Source organism: Diabrotica virgifera, chromosome 1 (assembly GCF_917563875.1).
Source record: "Diabrotica virgifera virgifera chromosome 1, PGI_DIABVI_V3a".
NCBI lineage: Eukaryota > Metazoa > Arthropoda > Insecta > Coleoptera > Chrysomelidae > Diabrotica > Diabrotica virgifera.
The window spans coordinates 303,592,030-303,618,780 of NC_065443.1; positions in this window are offsets into that span (position 1 = coordinate 303,592,030).

Below are 26,751 nucleotides of genomic sequence, written 5' to 3' on the forward strand. Positions count from 1 at the left end.
CGCAAATTATTGATGACTTCACCGTTCACAAGTATTCCTTCTTGTTTTTCAGAAAGTGCATTTCTGAAAATTCTTTCGGAGTAAACGTTGAAAAGCAGGGGTGACAAGAGGCATCCCTACCGTACTCCTCTTTTAATATTAAGAGCCTGTGATTTTACACCATCTACTAAAACTGATGTTGTTTGATTCCAATATAAATTTGCAATTATTCGAACATCTCGGCTGTCCAAGCCAATGTCTTTTAGAGCTTCGACCAATACAGAGTCCTTAACACGATCAAATGCCTTTTTGAAGTCAATAAAACAACAGTATATGTCTGCAGATATACCTCGACATCTTTGAGCAAGTACGTTCATTCCAAACAGTGCCTCTCTCGTTCCAAACCCGTTACGGAAACCAAACTGTGTGTCAACAAGGTATTCCTTGCATTTATTGTAGATACGACCATGCATTACCTTCAGAAAAATTTTCAATAAGTGGTTTAACAAACTGATGGTTCTATAATCAGCACAGGTTTTTGCTGTTGTCTTCTTAGGTAGAGCTGTAAACAGTGAATTAGGCCAACCATTAGATAGTTGTCCGCTGGTATAAATGGTATTGAAAAACGAAGTTATAGCCTCTAAAACATTGCTATCATTTATAAGCTTGTATACGCTGTGAGCTCGTACGTAGAGGGGATATTTACAAATTCGCGAGCGCCAGTCAGAGATATATAAAAAAAATAGATCAGGCTAGTCATATGCCACTCAATGCATCGGGGTGTAACGCCGATATCAAGTACGGTGGTCTAGCTATCTTTGTCTGTCGTGCAAGTGTGAGCGTATCTACCAAGAGGTGGGAATAACGGAACGACAGTGACACACAGGCAGCGGCCATCATATGCTAGAGAGAGAAAGCTAAGCGCCGGTAGAGAGAGATAGATAGACCACCGACCCGAACTGTTCCGCGTTACGCTATTTTTCGAACTGGCCTAATCTATTCTGTTATATCTATGGCGCCAGTAGTGACAAGTCTGTAAACCTTTACCGGAAATTTGAGATAAATGTCAAAGTGATTAATTTAAAATTAAAATTAAAAACATTAATTATAAAAAATATTAGTTGGTCAAAGCTGTGGTATATATTTTTAACTTAAATATACTTACGTTTTAAATACTGAATTTAAGTTTTTTTAATGTTCCGTAATATGTAATTATAAATCAATCTGTCAATCTTAGCGCCATCTACACGATAATTGTGAAAGTATCCGAAGTAAGAAATTCATATTTTATCAATAGAGCGTCAAAATGATTAGCAAAATCTTAAAAAATCGATTACAATTTAATCAATTTTTTGCATTGTAAATATTAAGCGATAACAATTAAATAATAAATTTAAAAATTACCGATGAAAGTTGAATTAGTAACCGCTAGGAGCGACACCAGCGAAGCTCAGAGCGTATATTTCAGTTGGAATTTCATCAGGACTAGTCGTTTTTTGCTGCATGAAAAGTAGGGGAACAAGGGGCTTGTTGTAACAGGGGTAAGTAGTATCACGGCTTTTTCATAGGTTATTTGACCGTTGTTAACTAATTTAGCTGGTTCAATCTTATTCTCTTATCGCCCTGCAAATGACACCGTCTAGCCAGTCATCCTCCCATAGTTGCAAATAGTAGTTTTGTGCACGAGCTTCAATTGGATGAGTTAATATAAAATTTGACACTCATAAAATTTTGGCTATCGCTATTGTTTTAAATGGAAATGAAACTTTTGGTGTTCATTTCTTTTCTAAATTTAGTTATTCTTTGATGTTGCTTAACAATTTTGCGATTAGGAAGATATTTTTACAGTTATTTTAATAAATATACAAAATTGTGCTACGGGGTATGTTGTAACAAAACGTTGGGGCTTGTTGTAACATGTTGTAATATGGCTTCGTATATTCTGAAGTGAGCTGAAATATATTTTGGATTAATTCCCATGAAGATGCGAAAACTGTCTTACCAATGTGCCGTGAATCTCAGTGCTAAGCAACTTCTTTCTTATTGGTATCAAAATTATAGAGTTGGTCCAGATTGGGTTCAAAATGTTATGCGTAGAAATTTACATTTTTATATTTTAAGAACACCGGAAGCCACGCTTTTAAGTCGAGCAACATCTTTGAAAAGGAGCAACGTTCTTATTTTCTTTGAAATATACCAAAAATTCAAATTATCGTACTGTTACAACCTGCCCCAATAGATGTTACACAAGCGTGGGATAAGTTGTAACAATGCACTTTTTTTCGTAAAATGCTAGTTGATTAAAAAATACCAGTCTTTTTAACTTTTTTTCAGTTCAATTTGATTTAGAAAGAGTTAAACTAGGGTTGAGTGTTTAATTAGTGATAATTGGAAAAATAGCTGTCAAGATATATTCGATTTTATGAAAATTGTTACAACTAGCCCCCTCCTCCCCTAAATCAAAAATAGTAAAGTGGAAGTTTTGCAAATAACGGCCTCAAATACGTCTTGTGGCATATCCTCCACGACTGGCCTGAAAATACTTCGACAACTTGATTGACATCAAATCCAGCGAAGTAAAATGGGTCATACGAACAAAAAACTTCATTATTTATAATCTAAAAACCCTCCAGGCGTGGGCGAGTGCTTTCGTGTCATATGTCACGTGTCATGTAGCTCTACGAGTATCGAGGCAGTCGACAGGGTTTTGGGGGAAACGAACATAAACATACGTGATTATGGAGAAGACGGACTAAAACGAAATAAAAAATTGATTGCCAGTGATGAAAATGACGATTTTTTTTGCGGCCCGAAGCTGTACAATTATGACGATTAATTTGTTTTGGTGTGATTAAGAATGTTAGGCCAGGGTTTGACTGAAATTGTGTAAACGAATAGAAGGACAAATCGCTATCACAAGAAGCACGAGTGAAAAGGATTAGGCTGTTGATTATGTACTATAGAAAGGAACTACAATGTTAACGGGGTTTTATTATTTCATATGGTCAATGAATCTCTATATATGAAAAAACCGCAGAGTGCTACCATTTAAAGGGGTGCGTGAGTTCTATGGACTTTTGGTACCAACACGTCTACATAAAAATTGTTCCTGGTTAAATTTCCTATCTAAATATAACTTTTAAAAGTCAAAGATACTTTTTTTTACAAAAATATATTCAAAAGAAGAAGCACAAAGAAACCCAAAAGAAAGAAATTTTGTTTTTTGTCCCATAACTTTTGTCCACGGGGCTATTAGACATTGCTTCACAGAAAAAAAAACTTACATATTTTGTATTTAAAATGATGTTTGGTAGAGGCCATTAGGATTTACAGTTTTCGAAAGATGATTTTTCAAAGTTCGCCAGTCACAGCAATTTTGGGCAATTTTCCTTGTTATTTCGCAAATATTGTTCTGTAACTTTTTTCTACGTAACTTTAGGCATATGCAATGTAAGAGGAATATAAATCAATTGTCTTTAAAATGTTCTGCTGTATAATGTTGTACGACTTTTTTTAAAGAGATCTTTTTCAAGACTTTATACTTTTAACTTTACTTTTATATTTTTCACGATTATTTTTTAAATTTCCCATTATAACTTTTTTTTCTTCATTTAGGTATATATTATAATTATATATACTATTATAAATATATATAATTATAATATGTTATATATATTATATTATAATAAAAAGAAAGCTTATTCTGTTTACTTTAAAATTGTGTAATATAAAAAATTCTAGGATTATTTTTGAATAAGAGATATGCTTTTTCAAAATGTAATAAAGTAATAAATACTTGCAACGATTTTTGATTTTGGGATTATTTTTTAAATTCCTCATTATAACTTTTCATGAGATTGTGTGTTATGATTGAATCTTATTTTTTATTGGTAATACTTTGGATCCACTTGACTCGGCCGGGCAAACTTCAAAATATGGATTAATTCCAATATTTACTGTCAAAGCTCCTGCACCACAATCTTTACTTGAAAATATATCATGTAAATGTACCAAAGGATGTACAAAACACTGCGGTAGTAGGAAGATAGGAATTAGTTTTTCAATATTCTGCAAAGGGTGCATGTACATGGGTACTAATTGTGAGAACTCTAAGGTAACTGAGGTGTCAGAGGAAGAAATTGAAGCTAATGCTAACGAAAAGATTGACTTTGATTTTGAAAATTTTTTAAATGTCAACGTTTACATAATTTTAACTAAAGTGATGTTTTCTAAGACTAATGTTTATGTAATTTTTGCAAAAGAAATAATTTTAAATATTACAGGCAAAAAAATATCAAAGAATCACTCGGTTTCATTCACATATTTAAATAGAGATGATACACCATTTTAAAGAACAGAAAGTAAGGCCTCTTTATTGAGCAATATATAGTATATTCGTGTACAAGAAAAAAAAAGTTATAATGAGAAATTTCAAAAATAATCGTAAAAAATGTAAAAAATAATATTTTTTTATATTAGGTATTATTAACAATTAAGTAATATATAATAATATATTATATATACTATATATAACAATAATTATATAATAATATTATTTTATTTTTATACCGGGTGTCCACTTATATTTTCCCCCATTTTAACTGCCTATAACTTCTAAACGGTTCAAGATAGAAATATGCGGTTTTCGCTGAAATGTTTTATTTTAGTAAAAATTTTGTCTGAATGGATTGAATTTTTTATATCGCTTTCAAATACGAAATAAAAAATTGCGGATTTTTGAAAAAAACTTTGTTGACTTTTTTTTTAATGGAACACCCAGTATATTTTTTTTGTAAATTGAAAGAAAGGTCATGCACCTATCCAGCGATATAAAGTTTTTAAAAATCGGTTGTCAAATCACCGAGTAATTAATTTTTAAAATGAGAGGTGCAACGTGGATATCCCATACCTAAATAACATAACTGAGCAAAATGATATTATGGTACGTGATTTCCACATTGCATCTCTCATTTTAAAAATTAATTGCTCAGTCATTTGGCAACCGATTTTAAAAGATTTTATATCGCTGGATAGATAAATGACCGTTTTTTCAAGACACAAAAAAATATACTGGGTGTTTTAATAAAGAAAGTCAACAACGTTTTTTTTTTTCAAAAATCCGCCATTTTTTATTTAAAAGCGATATAAAAAATGGTCATTTACCTAAAAACTTGAAGAAACGGTCATTTATCTATCCAGCGATATAAAATTTTTTAAAATCGGTTGTCAAGTGACTGAGCAATTAATTTTTAAAATGAGAGATGCAATGTGGAAATCACATAACTTGCTTAGTTATGTTATTTAGGTATGTGATATCCACGTTGCACCTCTCATTTTAAAAATTAATTACTCAGTGATTTGACAACCGATTTTAAAAAACTTTATATTGCTGGAAAGGTGAATGACCTTTCTTTCAATTTACAAAAAAATATACTGGGTGTTCCATTAAAAAAAAGTCAACAAAGTTTTTTTTCAAAAATTCGCCATTTTTTATTTCGTATTTGAAAGCGATATAAAAAATTCCATCCATTCAGACAAAACTTTTACTAAAATAAAACATTTCAGTGAAAACCGCATATTTCTATCTTGAGCCGTTTAGAAGTTTTGGGCAGTTAAAATGGGGGAAAATATAAGTGGACACCCGGTATTATATTATAAAAAATCGTTAAAAGTATAAAACCTTAAAAAACCATAATCTCTTCAAAAAAAGTCGTACAACGTTATACAGTAGACCATTTTAAAGGTAATTGATTTCTATTCCTATAACATGTACTATTGCATATATGTAAAGTTACGTAGAAAAAAGTTACAGAACAATATTTGCGAAATAACAAGGAAAATTGCCCAAAATTGCTGTGAGTGGCGAGCTTTGAAAAATCATATTTCGAAAACAGTAAATCCTAATTACCTCTACTAAACAACATTTTAAAGAAGCAATATGTAGGTTTTTTTTCTGTAAAGCAATGTCTATACCTATATCCTCGTGGACAAAAGTTATGGGACAAAAAACAAAATTTCTTTCTTTTGGGTTTCTTTGTGCTTTTTCTTTTGAATATATAAAAAAAGTATCACTGACTTTAAAAAGTGATATTTAGATAGGAAATTTAACGAGGAACAATTTTTATGTAAATATGTTTGTACCAAAAGTGCATAGAACTCACCCTAATGTAACCTGTGCCCAGGGACTAATTCACCCATTTCTCAAAAACGCATCCCTTTAAATGGTAGCACTCCGCGGTTTTTTCATATATAGATGTCCACGGACCATATGAAATAATAAAACCCCGTTAACGTTGTAGTTCCTTTTAGCTATCTTATTTTGAATATAATCAATAGCCTAAGATTGTGAATAAATGAAAATACTGAAACATCAAAAAAGTAAAGATTAAACTAAGATTAATAAAATGTATTATGTAGAAAATTTAACATAGAAGAATCCAAAATTTTATATTAAGAAAAAACAAGATCAGAATTCCAAATTTTACCAATCAAATAGAAATGATGTAGTAACAAACAAAAGCACTCAGAAAACAAAAATCAAACAAGATTAATTTTTGTTTGACAAATTGACAAAATCAAGACAGCAGAAAAAAATACAAACATATCTAGAGAAAGTTACATAAAATACAATGAAAATAATATGTTTATCATAAAAGAAAACTATAGGTAACAAATGATCCGAAAATTAAAAATCAAAATACTGAAAAGAGATACAGAGTAGCTACATGAAAATGAAAGACGGGAGCTGGATTTTCGAACCTATTGAAGCTAAAGGGTATAACAGAAGAGTACAGTAATAAAGATGAAAGAATAAATGTTGAAAAGCCAAGAGAAGAGAAGTTTGAAAAGATTGTAGAAATTTAAAAAATAACAATAAATTAGAAGAAACTGGAATATTCGTAGAAATTCTAAAAGAAGAAAAAAAGAAGAAGAAGAAGAAGAAGCGGTACATTCAAATATATACCAGTTTATATGAAATTTACCAATGCAAGGTTATACTGAGGGATTTACACTGCGCGTCATAGAAAACGGGCACCCTAAAAAATTGGTTATTTTTGAGGTCACATATCTCCTAAACCTGTTGTCCGATTTAAGTTATTTTTTGAATATGTTATAGCCCTATTCTTTGTTAATATCTCTGTAATAATATTTTTGATAAACAGGTAAATTTTCATTATATACCGGGTGTACGAATCAAACTGTGTTTTTTTCTCAAAGTTCGCAACACCCTGTGGAATATTCTAGCATTTATAAAATACTGAAATTAACACCCGACTATAGCCTCAGGTTTTCTTAACATTATATTTTTTGATTCATTCGTTTATGTTGAATAATACAAATGTTATGTACTTTAACAACTAGTCATGTTCTTCATCAGTATAGGTTGTCTGTAAATAAGTGCGACAAACTTTAAGGGGCAATTCTGCATGAAAAAATAATGACCGGTTGTTTTATAAACTTATGTCCGCAAATGCATCGTTTACGAGATACGGGATGTTAAATTTTTTTTACAAACTGACGATTTATTTTATTGTCCTAAAACCGGTTGAGATATGCCAATGAAATTTGGTAGGTTTTAAGAGACATTTATTGCGAATTTTTTGACTTGCAATTAAGAATTTTGTATTCACCATTGGCGTGCATACGGGTAATATGACCGATCATATTACCCGTATGCACGCCAATGGTGAATACAAAATTCTTAATTGTATGTCAAAAAATGTGCAATAACTACGTCTTAAAACCCACCAAATTTTATTTGCATATCTCAAGCGGTTTTAAAGCAATAAATAAATTGTCAGTTTGTAGGAAAAAATTCAACATCCCGTATCTCGGAAACGAAGGATTTGCGGACATACGACTATAAAACAAACCGTCATTATTTTTTAATGCAGAATTACCCCTTTAAAGTTTGTCGCACTTGTTTAGAAACACCCTGTACTGAAAAAGAACATGGCTAGTTGTTAAAGTACCTAACTTTTGTATTTTCCAACATAAGCGAATGAATCAAAAAACAAAATGTTAAGAAAACCTGACGCTATAGTTGGATTTTAATTTAAGTAATTTATAAATGCTGGTATATTGTACAGGGTGTTGCGAACTTTGAGAAAAAAAACACAGTTTGATTCGTACACCCGGTACACAATGCAAATTTACCTGTGTAGCCAAAATATTTTTGCAGGGATATTGAAAAAGAATAAGGCTATAACATATTCAAAAAATCACTTAAATCGGACAACAGGTTTAGGAGATATGTGACCTCAAAAATAACCAATTTTTTAGGGTGCCCGTTTTCTATGACGCGCAGTTTATATAAAATCATGAAATGACCAATGCAAAGAACATTGGCCAAAATGACCAACTTGCGAAAATGATAGTGAAATTGCTCTATTAGATGTCTGCTACAAAAGAAGAGGAAGAAGAGTTGGGTTTAGTTACAATAACATAAATTAGACCAACAAAATATCAAGCTAGGTATTCAGATATGGACCTTAACTGATCTAATACTTCGACGAATATCAGGGAAAAGTCTGTTGGATAGGGAGAGAAGCGAAAACGTAAGAAGATCATGCAATGTAGAAGACATAAATGGATGGGTGACAAAAGAGTGGAACGAACACATTAGTAGAATGACAGAGGATAGTACGAATAGCACGAGATAAGCCACCAAATTAACGAAGAAGTATTGGCACACCAAGAAAAAGATGGTGCGATCATTTAAACCATTTAGGAGGCTAGTATTGAAGAAGAAACAGGCTTTAAAGCCTACATACAAGCAGGAAGAAGAAGAAGAAGATATTAACTGATCCCAAACTAATAGTCCACAGAGTAAATTACAGTGACTTAAAAATGTATCCCAATGATACCTACTGAGCACCATATGAAAGGCAATATTAAATCAAGTAAAGATCATGTTAACTAATATAATTATTGTAGAACATAGCAGTTTCTGAAGAAGATTAAAAAGCCAGAAATACGTTTTGTTTGTGGTAGGAATGGTCTTAGGAAGGTTCTTTGCAACTTATGTATAAGTATCAATATACGTGTAAGAATTCTTCTATGTTAGGTATTTATTGTCCTCTATGCAGTAGAAAGCTGGTATATTACAGAAGATGGCAGAAAACGGTTATGACGTCTGTTAATGGTCTCGTCTATACACCATATAGCTAACAGAACTATTCTCCAGAGGCTGAGAAAAGACAAAGAAATTAGTAACACCGTAAACAACAGAAAATTGGCTTAATTCGGTCACTCTACAGTTGATTCGGCAATGCAAGATTGAGGACAATAGAGACCCTAGATGGAAGCTAAAATTTGGAAGACTGATCAATCTCTCAAAATAATATCAAGATGAGACTGGTGAATGCCCTTGTTTTCTAAATTTTTCTATACGGGGCAGAGACTTGGACTCTTCCCGCATGCAAGTGTTAAAAAATTGATATCTTTGCGATGTGGTGCAGGAGAAGAATGCTGCGCATATCTTGGACAGCTCAGAGGACAAAAGTTTCCATTCTAAACCAACTCGAGATTAAAAAAAGTCTATTCACAATATATGTCTGTAACGAATTCTGCAATTCTTCGGTCACGTGGTGACAATAGTTTGGAGATTAATTGTTTCTGGAAACGCTCCGGGAAGAAGATCAAGAGGAAGATCACCAACTAGATGGTCCGACCAAATTGAGAATTTAGCTGGAAACTCATTCTGCGAAGCTCTTAGAGTAGCTGAACATAGAGACCAATGGAAAAAAAGATTGTTATGAATATTGAAAGAAATCACGATCCTCAGTAATGGGGAAACGACAAGAGAGAGACCCCACGATCGCTATAAAGAGAGCAAATTGACATTTTGTTAATACGTAGAATTTACGTACATTCTACAAAAGATATCTAAAGGTTTAAAGTATGCTTTTGTAACAAGAAATCAAAGGTGTAAATATAATATAAAATAGATAGATATTGAGGAATAACAGTTTTAGAAAAAGATTTTCCCATCAGTTTGTCCTAGGGTTAAATGATTCGCGAAAACAAAAATAATACTAAACAAACATAATTTCCTATGGAACCTCTCGAAAAGAAACAACTCGACCCTCGGTTAGATAAATTGTACAAACAACAATTTCCGAAAGTATACAGAGAAAGACGGCGCAGCGTTTTTTTCGGGCGAAAGAGAAAAATCCAACCTTTTTGCCGATTCGTGTCGCGCAAGAAAAATTTCTCCCGCTAAGTAAACATCATTAATAAAACCAATTTAGGGCCGTGTCGCTTTTCTCTAGATTTCCTTTAAATTGTCGAAAAAGAAAAGAGGTGAGTAGAATGCGTCGCGAGATCGGCTGCTGGTCGGAAAGTTTCCACACTTTAAAAACTTTTAAATTCAATATTCATGATCTGACGTGGAAAGAAGAAAGGGTTACTCTGATTTATCTGCTGAGGAGGAAGGTACAGTTAATTCAAAGAGTTTTGGTATAATAAAGTATAATTTCCAGAGTTTTCTGCTATCTTGAATAACTGATTATTGCTGGATTTATTAGCGGAGGTGTTTAAACTTTTGGGAAAGGAAGATTAGGATTTTATTAAAGGTTTAATTTAATGTATCTGCTAATAGCCGTAACTCTATTCACGTTGTTTATAGATCTGTATAATAGATTATTTTTATACTCTGACGTAGTTTTTTTGTGATAAACGCGATCACTGTTGTGGTGTAACGGGTACAAAAATCATTAACGTTTTCGAATCCCTAATATTATCGCTCCACCCTGTATGCTAAATCCGTTTTCGAAATTGTACTGTGTATTGCGTAGAATTAGGTCATCTGTGCTTCCTTTTCGTTTCTCATAATACTGGATCGATCATCGAATATTGTGTTGTTTATCTAACTTATGTTCTCTGAAATGTGGCGTAGATATCATAAGTACCTCAAATTGTTTATATTCTACAGAGGACGCGGTATTAACTTCAAAGAGTTACTCGTGAGAAGGTGCCAGGATGTCGCTGAAATGTTTATTTTATAGAGATTAAGTCGTTCAGAGTTTTATCAACGATTCCAAGTGTCCTTTTCGTCGATTTGGCGATTTTCTTGGGAATTAGGAGAGCCTTAGCTATGTGGCTCTATGATTTGGATTCGTCAAAAGAAGATTTACGAGTTTATTGGTCTGTGACTTAGTAACATCCTGGCTATTTTATTGGTAGAAGAAATATTTGGTTTCTTTTAATTGGATAACTATCGGGTGATTGCCAGAATGGGAGGTAATTTCTGTGTTTGAAAAGGAATCTTGTCTTGAATTGGGACGAGGGAAAAATCAGTCACGTTAGAGTTGTAGAGAGTCACGTTTGAACTGTAAGGAAGTCACGTTTGAACTGTAAGGAAGTCACGTTTGAGCTGTACAGCAGTCACGTTTGAGCTGTAGAGAAGTCAAGTTTGAGCCGTTGAAGATTAAGATGTAGTTGATTTTGAGTTTCTTCGGCCGGCTGGCTAATGCTTGTAGCTTAGCTCAGCCCGGCATACAACGTATACTCCGGCATTTTCGCTACTGTTAGGCGGATGTCGATATGTATTCTTATGCCACTATTGGTATACATTTTTCTTACATGCAGTCAGAATTTATCCAGGGATTATTCAGAAGATATCTAGAAGTTTTTTTGTGTTAGTAGTTTCTAACATCATAGTTAAAGCATGGAGTTGCTTTTGAATTTTGCTCCTGTTTAATATACTAAAGAACTAATGAGTTCTTCAATTATTTTGTTCGAGTAGTGCCGATTGGATTTATGAAATAAATGCTGAATTTTTCTATAAACTATGGAAACAACCATTGATGTACTGTTCATGTATCTATTCCTTTGTAAAGTGACATTTATTGAAGTTTAACTGTTCAAGGACTTAAAACCAACCAAGAGAAGATATAGGACTGGTATACAAGGTATTATTTTTTATGTAAACTTTACATTTTCTTTTTGGTAAACATGATCTCTCTTTGTAAAACCTCAAGAGATCGCAGTTTCTTTTAATTTTATTTTATTTTGTTTCAATAAATAATGTTTAGTTCATTGCAAAGTACCTTTTTTTATTATTAACTTTTCCCTTTCTCTTGTTTCGTAAGAACAACAAAGATTTGCTTGAGTAAAGACATAGATAGGTTAGTCACGCCATAAATATTTTATATATTTTGTATTGACTATGTTTTTGTTTAATTTTTGATTTAGCTATCTTTTCTTTTAATATTTCTATTTTTGTATATTTTTGGTTCCCATAAGGGCGCCCAATATTTTATTTATTTTTATTTGATATTCTTATTTTATTTTTCTATTTTTTTTTTGTATCTAAGCTAATAAGAGAATATTAATAACATCTCGTTAAGAACCACCCCCATATCTCTTCCGTTACTTAGCAACCGAGGACATGTTCTTCAAAATGTGTAACACGTTACATCCCCTTATTTATGACATATCAACATCTTGTCAAATTTCTATTTTCATTATTCCTACAGGGTGAATTTCGGCCTAACATATATTTTTGTCGCGGCAACGTGTAAATAGTGTTATACAAATAGCGCCAATTCGTGGGACTGCTATAGTAGTATTATATTGTGTAAATTTGTAGGAAGCTAATTATTGAGATCCATTGTTATTCTGTTACCCAAACGTCAAAATCATAAAAGAAATATGGACTTCAATGGGCAGGACACCTCAGAAGACATTCTGACCAAAGAACAGTACGACTGATGTGGGAGGAAGTCCCAACTGGAAGAAGATCAAGTTGACGCCCTCAACTCCGGTGGCGAGATAATATAGCAGGAGACCTAAGCACTATGGGCGTGGAGAATTGGATGGAGGTTGCTCAAGACAGAGAAGAGTTTAGGCATGTTGTCGAGTGGGCTAAAACACACGAAGAGTTGTAACGCCACGGAGTAAATAAGAATATTGTTATTTTGTTAATCGTACACAAGATTGTGAAAGTTGAAAGTAAATTTTGAGAATTCGGATAGTTGGTTGAACTGTGAAGGACTGAAAGATGATTGAGTGAAAAGAAATAGTAGAAAAATACTTTGGGTGTTTGAAGGAATTTGGAAGCCCAAAAGAGGGGTATCTGTTGTTGATTTTAGAAGAAGGAAGTTCGAATTAAGGAGAAGAAATATAGTGCTGGTAGTTTTGCGTCGCGAGATCTGTTGCGGGTCGGAAAGTTTCCACACTTTAAAAACTTTTAAATTCAATATTCATGATCTGACGTGGAAAGAAGAAAGGGTTGGTCTGATTTATCTGCTGCGGAGGAAGGTACAGTTAATTCAAAGAGTTTTGGGATAATAAAGTATGATTTCCAGAGTTTTCTACTATCTTGAATAACTTATTATAGCTGGATTTATTAGCGAAGATGTTTAAATTTTTGGGAAAGATTAGGATTTTATTAAAGGTTTAATTTTATGTATCTGTTAACAGAGATAACTCTATTCGCGTTGTTTATGGGGCCATTTAAAAATTTTTTTATAAGATAAAAATAAAAATATGCATTTTAAAATGTTTTTTATTTAAATAGATTAAAGTAGCTAGTGAACCGAAGTTAAAAAATTAAAGCGATATCTTATATTATAGTAAGTAATTCTTTCCATGGCTTTGGAGTCAAAGGAAAATAATATAAAATACCGAAAAATATCCCTTAAACTAGTTCTTTTCAAATACATTGCAAACCTGTTGCCTTTATGGAATTAAGGATACCTGGTACATGTTAATTTCTTCTTTATTTTGTATTACTAAGATTTTTTTTAAATTAAAACGATCGATAACATCTATCAGAACAACACAATAAAAGTTAAAGTGGACGATGAATTAGCTGACCCAATTGAAGCCGACAATGGGATAATACAGGGGGATTCCTTGAGTCCTTTATTGTTCAACCTGATCATGGACGAAATAATAAAAAAAGTAAGAACTAAAAAAGGATACCAAATGGGAGAAAAACAGCTTAAAATAATCTGCTATGCGGACGACGCAATACTAATCTCTCAAAGTGAAGATGATTTACAACATATGCTGCACCAATTTAACATAATCGCCAGAAAATTTAACATATTAATTTCCTCACAAAAGACAAAATGCATGGTTATAACAGCAGATCCAATAAGATGTAAATTAGAGCTGGAAGGTCAGATAATAGAACAAGTGATGGAGTTTAAATACTTAGGCATCACACTATCCAGCTACGGAAGGCTCGAAACAGAAGTGGAAGATCAAGTGAATCCAGCAAACAGAGCCGCAGGTTGCCTGAATGACACAATATGGAGAAATAAAAATATCGGAAAAGAAATGAAAGGCAGAATTTACAAAACAGTCATCAGATCAATAATGGCATACGCGGCAGAAACACGACCCGACACAGAGAGGTCAAAAAGATTGCTCGAAACAGCGGAGATGAAGGGTCCCGGTGAATTCGTAACTATTTTAATCCCCCATCCTAATTACACGCCAATTGGTAACTCTGGCCCTCAAGTAATTTTTCGCTAACCAATCAACTACCGGTGAATTCGTAACTAAATAAAGGTATAATCTTTTAGATTTGAAATAAACATATGGAAAATATCTTTGCTTTTCAATTATCAGATGGATTTAAATAATTTATCGTTGCTAAACATCTAAATATTGACTTTACAATTACTTAATAAATAGTCCAGGGTAATAAGGTTTTTCCCATGACACTCGAGGAGCCAGGGTACTGAAGCGTTTTCTTGATAGGTAATACCTATAAGAGCAAATTGTAACTATTTCCTGCGTAGGATCTGGCGGCCATTTTTATTTGTAAACAATTAAGTGTCAAAAATGGCATTTTTCCCTTTTTTTTTCAAATCAATGGAAAACAGTGAAACTTATGGATTTTTTAGTACAAATATCTTTGAAACTATGGAAAAAGCTTTAAAATGACGTATTACAAAGTTTGATATACTCATTTATTGTTAATATAAATGCGAAAAAAGGTCGGAATTGCAAAAAAAATTAATTTCTCAATATCTATTGGAAAAATTAGTGTACAGCTTTGAAATTTTTGTCATATAAGGATTCTTTGATGCTTAATATCAGATAAAAATTTCAAAGTGATTCATTCAATTGTTTAAATTTTATTCAAATTGTTTATGCCAGAGAGCATTTAATTTGCAATAACATAAGTCAGAAAAAAATGACGTTAGAACCATTCCACAGGTGTCAAATGAAAGAGCATGAGCTATATTTTCAACTTGGTTTAAAAAAACAAATAAAAAATGCATTTATTAGTAATAAATAATTATGCAAAAGTATCGCAAACCTTTCCTTATAAACTTTTTATTTTGTTATATAAGAAATTATATATATTTATTATAATTTTTTATCAATTATGATATAAATAACATTCCTTGGTAGTGGTGCAGTTAAAACAGGGCAAAAAAGTTAATTTTTTTGGAAAAAGTTATCCCAAAAATTTATAAGGAAAGACTTACGATACTTTTGCATAATTATTTATTACTAATAAATGCATTTTTTATTCACTTTTTTTAAACCAAGTTGAAAACATAGCTCATGCTCTTCCATTTGACACCTGTGGAATGGTTCTAACCTCATTTTTTTCTGACTTATGTTATTGCAAAAAAATGCTCTCTGAGATAAACAATTCGAATAAAATTTAAACAATTGAATGAATCGCTTTGAAATTTTTATCACATATTAAGCACCAAAGATCCCTCATTTGACCAAAATTTCAAACCTGTACACTAACTTTTACAACAGTTATTGCGAAAATAATTTTTTTTGCAATTCCGACCTTTTTTTCGCAATTATATTAACAATAAATGAGTATAACAAACTTTGTAATATGTCATTTTAAGCTTTTTCCATAATCTCAAAGATATTTGTACTAAAAAAATCATAAGTTTCACTGTTTTCAATTGATTTGAAAAAAAAGGGAAAAATGCCATTTTTTGAGAGTTAATGTTTATAAATAAAAATGGCCGCCAGATCCTACGCAGGAAATAGTTACAATTTGTTCCTATAGGTATTACTTGTCGAAAAAACGCTTCAGTACCCTGGCTGCTGAAGTATCACGAACAGGGTATATTTTTGTCTTAGTACCCTGGCCTAAAAAACCAAGCCCGTGTAGAGCTATACTTGATGGAAATAATATTTATAACACGTGTTAATGAAACACTATAATTGTTTTAATTATTTTATTAAGATATTTCAACTTTTGCTATTTTTTATAGGTACATATAACACAAATATAATGTTTTTAAGCAAAGCAAGAAACAGTCGGTTTAGATTTAAGGTATTAGATTTAATCAATGGTTTCGAATTCACCTGAAGAAAATTTCGAGTTGGCAGGTCAGGTAAAAGAAAAGTTACGAATTGGCCGGTGTACTTGATTTGAAAATTTTTGTCATTAAAAGTTACGAGTTGGCGCGTGTCCGAGATGAAAACCCTTCGAAAAATCATTGGTAACACTCTATGGGACAGAGATAGAAGTACAGATATACGACGGAGATGCAAGGTGTATAACATTAATAACTGGGTAAGAAACAGAAGAATAGAATGGAATGACCACATAAGCCGAATGACAACAAATGGGGTAGTCAGGACAGCGAGAGACGGTTCCCCAATAGGAAGACGATCAGTGGGAAGACCACGAAAACGATGGAACGACAACTTACTAGAGGCACATTAAAAAAACAGTCATGTCTATACAAAAAGGAGAAGAAGAAAAATAAGATTTTATTTACTTTTTACTTTCTCTTTTATTATCCCTACTTGCTCCAAGCTTCTGCTACCTTTTTACTACCTACTATTTATTTAATTTCAAAAGGATAATTACTTCAAAGATCTTTAATATCTTGTAAAGATATTAAACTGTAACAGCAGTCATAATAACAAATACAGTTAATTTTTATCATTTTCGTGGCAATTTACCAACAGTTCTACTATATGACATCCTTCCAAGCAGCATGTTGCTAGACATATTTAGCATTTTCTTATACAAACGACGTATTTGACATCAAACACTTCCGTTTATTGCACGTTAAATTCCTGTATACTAATTAATACGCGCCTTTATCACCTAAGCAATTTCTCCCCTTCTGAATAATAATAATTTCCCGTGCAATACGCGCCAGAACTAAGCCCTGTCCGTCACACCCGCCCAAAACTCCCTCAACATACACCAAGAAAGTCTGAATATCAATGAAAATTAAGAGATAATGCAAACGATCAAGCCCGGTATTGTTAGGAGTTAATCAAGCTATTTAATTCAGTCCCTCCTCTCTAAGAAAATCTTCCAAGAAAATGGAATTGGATGAATACGAAGAAAATTGATAGTAGGGTCGCTGGTGATGGTGATGACAATTTTTTTGGCTTACCAGAGTTAATTTAGGCAATGAAATGAGACTAGTCAACGTTGAATTATATATACGTAATAAAAACAATTTCAACCATTTTAACAAATAACCATTTTAATAAAACGGACATTCGAAGTTACAGCCCAGTTATAAATATTTGCGATTAAGTTTTTTTTATGATGTGTATAAGAATAGTGTTGTGGACAACTACACAGCCGAGCAAAGAAATCGGGTAACTCGATGAATTATACAAGTTTGATGTCTCGAATTTTCTAAATCTGTTGTCCGATTTGAGTGATTTTTTAGTATGTTATTTATTATTTGTCGGTCACGACGGCTCAGTTGGAAGAGGCGCAGTCGATCGACAAGTTTAGTGGATTTGTGATCGACGCGACGGTTCGAGCCTCAGCCAGGTCATGAAATTAATAAAAGACCAACGTCGGTAGGATAAAATTCAATAGAATCTACGAGTTGGTCTGGAATAACTGGCATCTGATCGGCCTATGGAGGAGCGGTACAGAAAGGGATAAGGGCTTGCGACTTGGTGATACTCCTCCATGGATCCCTACTGAAGGGCGTTGATGCATAATAACGGTGTATATTTATATATCATATTTATTATTTAAGAAAATCAATGTAATAATATTGTTGCGAGACAGGCAATTGTCATTTTATACCGGGTGTAACAATCATACTGTGTTTTTTGCTTAAACTTCGGAACACTCTGTGGAATATTATAGCATAAATAAAATATTGAACTTAAAACTCAATTGTAGCCTTAGACTTTCTTAACATTTTCTTTTTTGATTCATTTGCTTATGTTGGATAATAAAAGGCACTTTAACAACCAGCCATGTTATTCATCAACACAGGGTGTTTCTAACTAAGTATTCATTGTCTTTGTTTTCCTCACATTCATTTTTAGACCGAAATATTGGGATTGGAAGCTGCCTGCGAGTTCCTCCATCATAATTTGCAGTTCCTCGAATGTACTCGTTATAATCACAATGTCGTCAGCGAATCTGAGGTGGTTTACTTCTTGTCATTGGTTACAACTTGTTGCCATTAACATTAATGCCATACTGTATATTATATTTGGTACGTTAATATTCAAGAATCGATTAATTCGATAAGAATCTTCAATCGATTAATTTGTCTATAATAATTATAAGAAATTCAGGTCCAGATTAAAAAATACTGGAAAAATATTTCGACCCTAAAACAACACCTTGTACATTATATTTTTTCCTTTCTATCTATCTGTTTCTCTTTTACTACTTTTCCTATAATCTGTGTATCGTATTAGTGTAGGAAACAGAGGTTGAACCTTGCAAAATGGACACAAGTCCGGTTTTATTTTTTTTTCTGGTATATCAAGGGGTGCTTATTATAAGACTAACTTTTTCTTAAAAAATTTCGCCCCGGAACCCCTTTTCATCTCTTTAAAGGGGGATGAAAAGGGGGCGGGTCCCTAATTTGTGGATTTTGCGAAACGTAGCCATTCCTGTACGTTTTGCAAAAAATTTACTTAATAGTAACTAGAGATAGATGACTATATTTCCTACTATTTATTTCCCGACAGCGTATGTTTATTACTCAGCGTTTAGCGGGGGTGGCGCCCCAAATTTGACAAGATTAATAAAAAAAGGTTTTTAAGAAAAAATTATTTTTTCCTAATTGTAATGAAAATCAAGAAAACACTCTGCGGCAATTAATCACAAATAAGTGGCTGATTTTTTGGTATACGTTATATTTAAGGGCAATTGCCAATTTTTAATTACAGGTTGTTAGATTTAAAAAAAAACCCTTTTTCTACCATCTGAACAGCTTATGCTACAGTAAAATAACTTTAAGCGATTACCCATGTGTGCAAGTATTATTTACAAATTTGTATAATGCATCCCCATATTTTCCCCGGAACCGCCCCAAAAAAAAAGAAAATTAATAAAGGAAATAATCAAAAATTGATTTTGGGCCACCACTGTGGCTTTAGTGTGCAAAGAAAGTAAAATATGTATAGGTCATAATGTGTAGCAGACAGTGTGTTCTTTTATTTTCCATAAGTACGTTATCAATAAAATGAATAGGTGACGAAAAAAAACTGGAGCCCGCCAAAGCATTTCTGAGGTTTACGGCGCCACTGTGCCGTAACGGTTGCTTATACGAAAAAAATGCATAGGACCTTATATGTAGAGAAAATAGTGTCTTTAACTCTGTATAAGTTTTGTTTCAAAAAAATGCATAGATAATGAGAAAATCGTAAAAACATGCTCGCCAAGAAATAGGGGTAATTTCTGCAGTTTATTTTCAAGGATAGGGGCAGTTTCCACAGGAATGTTGCAATAACCATATATATTTATGAAAAAACCTATTGATGGAGCATATGCCCATATGGGCCAAAAAACAAAAAAAAATTCAACCCCCCATTTTATTTATTTTTTTGGCTTCATGGGTTGTATCAAGAAATCGCTTTTGGTGTCTATGTATGGGTAATAAAAACGTGCACAAAACGATATATAAAGCATTTTAATAAAGTGCAGGGTGTGTGAACGATTTCAACAAAATCACTTTCTTTATTAATTCTCCTGTTTTTTGGGTGGTTCCTAGGAAAAATGGGTTTGTATTATACAAATTTGTAAATAACACCAGTACGTGGATAATAGCTGAAAGTTTTTTTACTCTAGCATAAGCGGTTCAGATGGTATAAAAAGGGTTTTTTTTAAATGTAACACCCTGTAATTAAAAAATGGGCAAATGCCCTTAAATGAAACCTACACCAAAAAATCAGCCACTTATTTGTTACTAATTCCCGCAAGGTTTTCTCCTGATTTCCATTACAGTTAGGGAAAAATAATTATTTTTAAAAACATATTTTTTTAAAAACTTGTCAAGTTTGGGGCGCCCCCCGATAAACGGTGGGTGATAGACATATACTGTGCGGAAATAAATAGTAGGAAATATAGTTCTCTTCATTTTGCTATTTAGTAAATTTTTTGCAAAACCTACAGGAAGTCTACGTATTGCAAAAACCACAAATTATCCCCTTTAAAGGGATGAAAGGGGGGTTCCGGAGCGAAAATTTTTAAGAAAAAGTTAGTCTCATAATAAGAGACCCTTGATATACCAGAATAAAAATAAAACCGGACTTGTGTCCTTTTTGCGAGGTTCAAACTCTGTTTCCTACACTTTATTATGTTATCAGTCAAATTACGAAATGGGACGTTTCATCGCCGCCGGTTCATCGCTGCCGTTTCGATGCCGCCGGTTCATTTCATCGCCAGTCCATTTCATCGCCGTCCGTTTCATCGCCAGTTAGTCAGTTGATTTTGTATTATGTGAGATGACACGAAACGACGTTAAATGCAGTTCAAAACTTATGACAATTAAAAAGATAAAAAATATTATTATATTTACTGTTCTACTTCCCCTAAACTTTTGTACAGAATCTTTTCGAATTTAAGAAACAGTTTCTCTTGGTTGGAAATGTTGACCGTGAAATTTAAAAGATCATTGTAATATATTTTATATTATAAAAGTTTAAAAGTCTTATAAAAAATTAAGTATGGAAACGGAAATGGTCATATCTCGCATTTCCTTGAATTCCTAATTAATACTAAAAATAAATAATAAATGTAACTGTCGAAAATTCGGAAATATATCAGATAGCGATTAACTGACTGGCGATGAATCGGCCGGCGATGAATCGGCCGGCGATGAATCGGCCGGCGATGAACTGGCGGCATCGAAACGGCGGCGATGAACTGGCGGCGATGAAACGTCCTAGACCCGTCAAATTATCGTTAATCTATTTTTATTCTCAAAGGCATGTTTAACAATTTCTTTAGCATAGACATTTGACAAGGTTAACGACAAAACCCCCTCTGGGCCTCTGGCTAACGCATCTTTTTACGTATATTTACGTATAATATTATCTCATTATAACCATAAATTCATAATTAGCGATTCAGTTTTTTTAGTTACCTGACGATCAAACTTAAACTGTATAGAACAGAAATCTTCTTGGGACCTTCAAAGTTTTTCGTAGTGAAGAAATGATGAATATTAAATAAGGAGAAAATCTCTGGGATCATGCTACATAAACATTTTCGTATTTGTCATTTATTCCACTTACTTCCGCACCTCGGAAAATACTTTTTCTCGTCATGTTTTTAATTTTCTCTTGACGTGCAGCGAATAATTCTCCAGCATCAGGAGAACTCTCCCTTTGACGAGAGACCTGCCGAATGAGTCTCCAAGGCAACCCGTCGCCACCTGTAACCAGATATTTATACAATTTTAATAAAGTTTTCTGAAAGGAAATTCAAAACTCAGTTGCGCTGGTAATAGTCCGGTAGCTGATAAGTTTACTTGTTTTATGGTGATTCGATTTGTTAGGGGCGTATGCTTCTCTTCCTTGAGATGCGATATTTATTTTCTGACGTACTTTTCGGCATACTCTTAACAAAATTGGGTAGTCTTAGTCCAAGTAATGAAGCTTAAAATAGGTTTTATATACTTTTATAAACTTAACGGTCAAAATATAATAAAAAAATTTCCACCCCCGAGATGGGGTGGCAACCAACCCCATGGTAAAAGCGCCTTTCGGCATCATAAGTTGGTAAAAACATTAATTCTAAGCAAAAAACGTTTTATACATTTTTTTGATAAAATTAACAGTTTTCGATTTATTCGCTATCGGAAGTGTTAGTTTTATATCGAAAAAATCAATGTTTTTAATAAGTTTTCTGCTAATAACTCCACAAGTTTTTGTTTTATCAAAACAACTTTACTTAACAAAAATGTGCCTTTAAAAAAAATAAACAAAACCGTTTTGTTTATGACCAATAGTAATAGTAATCAAGCTACACTTTATTATGTTAGCTCTTCTTCGTCAAATGCTAAATATTGTAGTTTCAAAGTCAAAAGATGGGAAAACTATGCATTTTTCGAGAATAACTTGTTCAAACTGATTTAAAGTATTTAAAAATCTCTATCTCCAGAAATAAAAAAGTCTCTAGCTCCAAAATTAAGTGGCTTATAAAGAAAAGAATGTCAGACTCTATTTTTTCAGCGAAAAAGTGATCGGAAGCACCCTCCTAATCACCACCCTAATTAAAATTAGTCATTAATCTTATTTGGTCTTATTTATTTATGTATTATTAATAGGTTTTAGAAATTTGACTGGCTTAGAATGAGTTAAAACCGAATAACGAATTTTTGTAGTTTGTAAAAAATGCTATTTTGTTCAGAATAAAAAGTTTAGCATCAGAGATAAGAAAAAATGTTTAAATATGAAATTGTAGTTTATTTCATTCCCAAGAACTTGGTTTGAAATAAATTTTCCTACGGCAAAAATTGAGTGAATCGTAAATGAGTATTATCAAAAAATATTGATTTTTTCGATAGAAAACTAACACTTTCGATAGCGGATATATCGAAAATTATTAATTTTCGGATTAATTAAGGATTTTTATCTGGAAGAACTCTATCATGCTAACAAAAACACCAGCTCTTTAATTAACACTTTACGCGGGATATACAGGGTGTAACAAAAATACAGGTCATAAATTAAATCACCTATTCTGGGACCAAAAATAGTTCGAATGAACCTAACTTACCTTAGTACAAATATGGACATAAAAAAAGTTACAGCCCTTTGAAGTTACAAAATGAAAATCGATTTTTTTGAATACATCGAAAACTATTAGAGATTTTTTATTGAAAATGGACATGTGGCATTTTTATGCAGGAATATCTTAAAGAAAATTATAGTGAAATTTGTGAATCCTATAAAAATTTTATGGGGGTTTTGTTCCCTTAAACCCCCCAAACTTTTGTGTACGTTCCAATTAAATTATTATTGTGATACCATTAGTTAAATTCAATATTTCAAAAACTTTTTTGGCTCTTAGTATTTTTTCGACAAGGCAGTTTTTATCGAGTTGCGGCTTTTTTTCTAATATGTTTACATAAAGATTTTATGGGGGTTTGTTCCTTTAAACCCCCAAATGGTTGTGTACGTTCCAATTAAACTATTACTGCGATACCATTAGTAAACACAGTATTTTTAAAACTTTTTTGGTTCTTTGTATTTTTTCGGTAAGGCACCTTTTATCGAGATGTGGCTTCTTTTTTAATATGGTTCAAAATATACCTAAAAATGTAAATCATAAATAAATTTTCCTATTATTATCAAGTCTCCATAATCGTACTTAGCCATATACAAATATGTGGTGGATTTGAAAAATATGCAAAATATCTCGATAAAAACTGACTTTTCGAAAAAGTACTAAGAGGCAAAAAATTGTTTAAAATATTGTGTTTAACTAATGGTACTACAATAATAATTAAATTGGAATGTACACAAAAGTTTGGGGGGGTTTAAAAGAACAAAACCCCCATAAAATTTTTATAGGATGTCTAAATTTCACTATAATTTTTCTTAAGATACTACTACCATAAGAATACCACTTGTTTATCTTCAATAAAAAATCTCCAATAGTTTTCGATATATTGGAAAAAATCGATTTTCATTTTGTAACTTCAAAGGGCTGTAACTTTTTTTATGTGCACATTTGTACTAAGGTAAGTTAGGTTCAATCGAACTATTTTTGGAACACAAAGTGCATATTAAGGGCAGTATTTTATATGAGATCAATAAAGATAAATTTAGACGAGGGCATTTAGGGAAAATATTACATATAAGTATCGATCATTAAATACATTATACATTTTTATTTTATAGTCGTATTACTCCGTAGAGTAACCAGGTGCATTTTCCGTTGGAACTTTACCAAGCTGCAGACGGGGGATGTGAATTGCATAGTGTAGAACTCCTTTCCTTTGTCTTCACTGCAGCATCCATTTGGCTTGCAAATTGTAGAAGCCTTGGAGGTGTCACCAGGGAAATGTACCACTAAGTTTTCAATTTAAAAATCTTTTAGTAATATTTTTAATATTTTCAATATTATTAATTTTGCTATTAGGATTGAAAACTAACTTCATCTTTCAATTGCCAGATGACGCTAGTCATTTAATACCTTCACTTCGGTTGCAATGGGTGGGAAAAACTCTCGACGCTAGTCAATTAGGGTATGGAGAACAGTGCCTACGTTCTTTCCGATGAGGCTCCAATAAGAGCTGAAAATCGCGATTCAGAGGACTGGACTGCGCTCCGTATTCTAACTGAAAAGTAAGATTGTTTTGCATTCGCATTGCAACTGAATAAATGTGGTATACATTTTTATCTTTTTTTTTTTGTTCGAAATGCCCTGGTCTAATGAGAACGTCTCATAAATTGTTAAAAATTATACTAACAGCACAAAGAAAAGCTTCTCCTAAACACCAAAAACGTAAGAAAACACACAAAACAATAATTCTACGACGAACAAACTGACCCAGTTACCACATCAACCCGCTGTGGGACCTCTTTATACATCGTTTTTCCTTTTCCTCCTTTTTCTCAACCTCCGCCTGAAAGTAGACGAAAATAAGGCGCATAAGCACTCTTATACGTCCTTCCTGCAGTCCTTACAGCAAAAAAGAATTTGTTAAGCATCAAAAAGAATGTATCACAAGTGTGTACATGAGGATATATGTTTGTATTGAAAACAAAGGATAAAAACGCTTTATGTGCACGGACTTTTGTATTCATTTTTACTTTGTGAAATATTGAACAGGGAGATATCACAAAAGTCCTTTCTAAAAGTAGGAATTGTGTTTGTACGTTTTTTTCTGGAAAACAGGAAATTAGAGTCTGGAAAGTAGATACCCAAAAAATACGTTGACAGAAAAACTATAAACATGTGAAGTTACTGCAAATATTAAGAATCAACTATTGTAAATGGGAAATAAGCCACAATTTTACCAAAAAAAATGATTTTATTAACGTTTCGAAGCCCAAATCGGGTTTTGTTGTCAAAATACAAAATACTACTAAAATAAACAAAAATGTTGTTGCTAAGTAAAAAAAAAATTTTCTAATAATTTATTTAATCTGACTATAAATATTGGCAATTTAGACGTATACAATACATTTTAAAGTAGAAGACTTTAAAATGATATCGCCAATATTTATGAGTTGCGTTCCTGGGACTTCTTCTTCTTCTTCTTCCTTCTTGTATGTAGGCTTTAAAGCCTGTTTCTTCTTCAATATTATCCTCCTAAATTGTTTAGGTTATCGCACCACCTTTTTCTTGGTCTGCCAATACTTCTTCGTCCATTTGGTGACTTATCTCGTGCTATTCGTACTATCCTATCCTCTGCCATTCTACTAATGTGTTCGTTCCACTCCTGTTTCCGTTTTGTCACCCATCCATTTATGTCTTCTATATTGCATGATCTTCTTATGTTTTCGCTCCTCTCCCTATCCAACAGACTTTTCCCTGATATTCGTCGGAGTATTTTCATCTCTGTTGTTTCTAGTAGTCGTCTCGTTTTAGATGTGTCAGGCCTTGTCTCCGCCGTGTATGTTAATATAGGTCTAATTGCTGCTTTATAGATTCTTGCTTTTGTGTCTTGTCTTAAGTGTTTGTTCTTCCAGATTGTGTCATTAAGAGATCCCGCCGCTTTACTTGCTTTTAAGCTTTGTTGTCGTACTTCCTCTTCAACATCTCCGTAACTGGTTATATCAATTCCCAGATATCTAAACCTTGCTTCCTGCTTTATTATTTTCCCATCAATTTCGATTTTACATCGTAGTGGGTATTTAGATGTTGTCATACATTTGGTTTTTTTAGTCCCCAGTTTTTGTCCCCAGTTCCTGGGACGACTTTACTAAAAAATAGTTCATTCGATTACATGAAATCAATCCCAACTCAAGAATATCCGTTACAGAAAAATCATAGCATGTGATCTGTCTTTAAAAAGACAACCAAATTCAACGATGACAGTAAAATTCTCGCGTTAGAGATTCCATAGTAAATGACAAGGGAAAAACCAGGAAAAAACCTCGTGATACTATCCCGACTTCGTAAGTATTTGGTCTTACATTTACTTTCAAAAAACTAGTACCAAATTCTGACTTTATTATGTTTAAATTATAAATAATATTAATAATACATAGATATACAATAAGTAATACTAAAATATAAAATATGTACTAACTCGATACGTTATTGACTTACTGATCGTATAATAAGTATATAATATACGTCTAAATTGCCAATAAAAATGAGTCAGATTAAATAAATTATTAGAAATTTTTTTTTACTTCTAATCCCTCTAAAATCCTTTTACTAAAATAATACAGGGTGTAACAAAAATACAGGTCATAAATTAAATCACATATTCTGGGACCAAAAATAGGTCGATTGAAGCTAACCTACCTTAGTACAAATATGCACACAAAAAAAGTTACAGCCCTTTGAAGTTACAAAATGAAAATCGTTTTTTTCCGATATATAGAAAACTATTAAAGATTTTTTAATGAAAA